Raw genomic sequence first — 4,483 nt, 5'->3', positions numbered from 1 at the left:
GTCGGTCTCTTTTTTTTTTTTTTTTGTTACAAACTGTTCACACAATAATAAGCTATTAATACATAAAGTCTTATATAGCGTTTTAAAATAGATTTGTATTTTTATATTGTTATTTTAATTTATAATGTTTTTAGTTGTCTGTCTTATAGGTTCTATAATAAAGCAAATACTTCCAGTTACACGTGGTTGGGAATCACTGATTTATGATTTATGTTGCCTGATTAGATAGTGGTTTTTTTTTTTTATCAGATTTTTGTAGCAATAATTCATATTAGTCTTTGTGGTGCTGAAAATGATTGTATATTTAATTATTACACGCAAACAAACAGTTTATCCAAATAGCATCACATACTACATGTGCAGCAGAGCCAACAGGAGCTGATTTTGACACTCTCTTTCTTCTCTCTCTCTCTCTCTCTCTCTCTCTCTCTCACACACACACACACACACACACTGACTGTTGGTTGTGGTGATGCTGTGTGGAAGCGGTAAGGTCCTGCAGTGGTGCAGTTTGACAGCACGGTTGAAGTGTCATTATGATGAATGGCTAGATCAGTATGAATCATAATGCCTGCCTGTGACGCTGTTAGGTTGCTAAGAGCCAAAAAGTGTGTGTATGTGTGAGACTCGTAAGCAATAAGAAATGCATAAAAAACATTTATGTAATGCACTGACACGAATTATAGCCCAGAAAACAACTATATGGCTGTTAAGACTGAGTTTAATAAATTTAAGCAATAAGCAGTAGCAGGAGAGACTATGTTAATGATTTAAGTTTTTATTTATGTTTTTATTTATATATATATATATATTTGTACTGTTGAGCTGAAGTGGTTACCTAGTTGCCTTGGATACCTCTTGCAGCCATACCTCAATTGTCCTGCTTCCTGCACAAAAAAACTCTCCTTTACCACACACACACACACAAACAGACATATCTGCTGAATGCCAAACTTAACTATTTCTACAGCTTCTTTTTGTAATTAGAAATAGCACATTTTTATGCTAACACTGAATAGTAAATGAAGATATTGAAAAATTATTAATTATGTCAATTTGTGGTGGTAGGATATGAGAATAAATAATATCAAAAGGGGATTATTGTAAAGTGATCACATTGTATAAAGAAGATCATATGAATTTAAAAAGGAGCCATTTAAATGTGTATTATTATTATTATTATTATTATTATTATTACATTTTCATATCTTTACATTTTCTCAATCATTTATATAATAATGAAGAGATATCCATAAGATAAGAACTTAAAGTGATCACTTCTCGTCCGCTCAGCAGTTGCCATGGCAGTGAGACTGCTGTAAATTGCTTTCTGTATGGATGTTCATACGTGGTATGTTTCCTTGATTATGCCTGTAAACAACAAATCAAAAGATGCCATTCTAGCCCTGTGTTGTGTACAGCAAGTGTGTTGTGTGCCTGATACACACACAGAGAGACACATACATATATTTTTATATGATATTGATTTAAATTATTTGAAATTGCCAAGTTAGAAGCTAATAATAATTCATAGTGATAAAAGGGTTAGCTTCACTACAAGCTGCAAACAAAAAGTAGCTAAGTGCATTTAAGCATACTTTATAAAAAAAAATAAATAAAACTATCCAATGATATATTAAAGGGGTCATATGATGCGATTTAAATTTTTCCTTTCTCTTTGGAGCGTTACAAGCTCTTGGTGCATAAAGAAGATCTGTAAAGTTGCAAAGACTAAAGTTTCAAATCCAAATAAATATTCTTTATAAAAGTTAAGAGTCAGCCACGCCTACCTAAAACGGCTCGTTCTAACACGCCCCCACATATCTACCTCACTATGTGGGAAGATTCGCATAACGCCGCCCAAATGTTCACGCAATGCAAAGTTACAAAGCTGAAAGTTCAATGCAAACGGAGATATCGTCTTTTAAAATTCTGGCAGTTTAATGCCTACAAACACGGCTCGTACGGACTACAACAAGTTACTTCCCGGGTTCGTGATGTCACAAACCCTGATAAACCCCGCCCTCGGGAAAAGGCAGCAAAGGGGGCGAGGCCATGCTGCACTGCTTCTCAAACTGATAAGCGATATTAACGACGCCATTGTTTACAATACAACTGGAGCACATGCTGCTGAGGTGAGGGGCTGTACGTTTAGACGTGCACTAGAGGCGGTTCAGCCAATCACAACAGACTGGGCTAGCTAACCAATCAGAGCCCATTGCCTATTTCTGAGGGCGGGGCTTCATAAAAGCAGGAAATGATCAGTGTGTTTAGAGGAGAAGGGACAGAGCGGTGTGGAATACAGGTCAATTATGTGAAAAATAATGCGTTTTGTTTTAAACGAAGCATTAACACATGTTAGACTGCACCCCATAAACACAATCAAACCAAGAAAAAAACAGTGAACCACCCCTTTAAATACAGCCTTGTGTACTTAACTGAGGTGAAAATGGTACACAGTACTGGTGACTCAAATCAGTGAATATTTTTTTTATTCACTAGTGCTTCGGACTTTCCAACGCAAGAGAGATCACCGTTGTGAATGAACCGATTCACTATAATTTCATAATCTTCAAACTAACCTGTAATAAGTGTACCGTTTAGGATTGAATTCACTAGAATAATTCGGACTACCCAACGATACTTGGGATCATTAAGGGTGAACCGATTAACTTTCCAGCACTTGATGAGCGACAGAAAAGGACGGTTAAGGTGAGCGCATTTGACCATTTCCTTCAGCTCCGATATTATTAAAACACATGCCACTACTAAATATTTTAGTTAATTACTCCCAAACGCTGGTATACTATAGCTATAAATTAAACTAACACTAGGCTATATGGTTGTAGCCTACAGTAACCATTAAACACTGGGTTTTATAACAAAGCGGTTATTTTGCTGTTCTTTTGTCCTCTGACTTAGGACTGAGCGGTATATCGATTTTGTACGATATATCGATATTTTCTTTATAAGCGAATCGATATGATGCAATACCGTTTATATCGATATACAGTAGTTTGATACAAGCGCATCTGAAAATATAGCGGAGGACACGGACTGAGCTGCTATGGAGAAAGTGCATAATCCAATTTGTTCTAAACATGTGACAAGCTTCATATTAAGGCCTTTAAAAACTGGTAATACATAGTTTATAGTTTTATTTCGCATATTAGTTTAAGCGGCTCGGCCCGTCATATGCTCTGACCATAGACTGCTCTGACAGAAAGACCGCATGTGCCGCTGACAGAGACACTAGGCTACTGGCACTGTTTAATATGTCTGAGATGTGCTGTTTCCCTTAATGCATAACTTACATTTCGCATGTATATTCTCCATCTGTAAATGTTAGAAAGCCATCGAAATATTTCAATTTTTCTGTCAGAAGTGCATGAGCCTTCTGCTTCGGGATTCTCCGCTAAACTTCACAGACTTCAGTGAACGAGCGCCGCCGCGCGCATGCGCGCAAAACAGACAGAGCTGAATTAAATAGGAGTGCAATAATTCTGACTAAAATATACATTTCGCTGAAATATTTATATAATAATAAATGTGACATGTAGAATTTTAAACCTACAAGTAAGCCTATTTTTATGATAGCACTGATTGTAAAGTGACTGTAATGGGGTAATCAAAATTGCCTAACACAACTCTGTGCTTTTGTTCTCATTTGTTTTCATTTTTAGTTTAGTGAATTTAACTTCCGCTTTAAAAGCCTAATTTTTGCTTTTAGATTGCAATGTTACAATGTTAGAATGAAATGTGATTTTAACTCTTTTTTTGCACATAATATAGAGGCTTACATGGTTACAGTCACTTTATTTGTTTTCAGCCTTTAATATGTATTGTTTTGTTGGACAACACTGGGCGGTAAGTGAAATATATATATATATATAATAAATAGATATTTTTAATCCAAATACAAAAACGAAAATGCAGATATACCGTATATCGCAAATCGGCCCAAAAATACCGAGATATGAATTTTTGCCCATATCGTCCAGCCCGACTGTAAAATACTGGTGCTTTTGTCTAAATTTTAATAGTAATAATTATTGTTTATTGGTACACTAGACAAATAGGTGTCGTCCAGTGGGGCAGAATGCTTTATTTCAATTTTGCTGGACAACTAAAATTAATTTAGAGGCCCAGGGGTACCAACTCTGTGGGTCATAAAATCATTTGCTTTCTGTTGGTGTTTAGTAGCAGCACATTTCATTATAACAGACCCAAGGGCTCATTTTCTCTGCACAAGGCTCATGACAACTTATTAAATCCAATGTATGATGAAAATAAAAGATCAAAGGGATGTTCTTTTACCATGAAGATATCTAGTTAAGGATCCCAGTGTTTCCAGTCCTTTAGAACTTAAGGAATTCAGACTTCGATCATTATTCCTTTTGCATTTGGATACATTCGGTCTCACAGCAGCATGTGTTTTAAGATGCGAAAACATCCACAATGCAGACAAAATGAATGTGACAGG

Source organism: Sinocyclocheilus anshuiensis, unplaced genomic scaffold (genome assembly GCF_001515605.1).
Source record: "Sinocyclocheilus anshuiensis isolate Anshui unplaced genomic scaffold, SAMN03320099.WGS_v1.1 scaffold860, whole genome shotgun sequence".
Lineage (NCBI taxonomy): Eukaryota > Metazoa > Chordata > Actinopteri > Cypriniformes > Cyprinidae > Sinocyclocheilus > Sinocyclocheilus anshuiensis.
Note: the sequence above shows the minus strand (reverse complement) of the source record.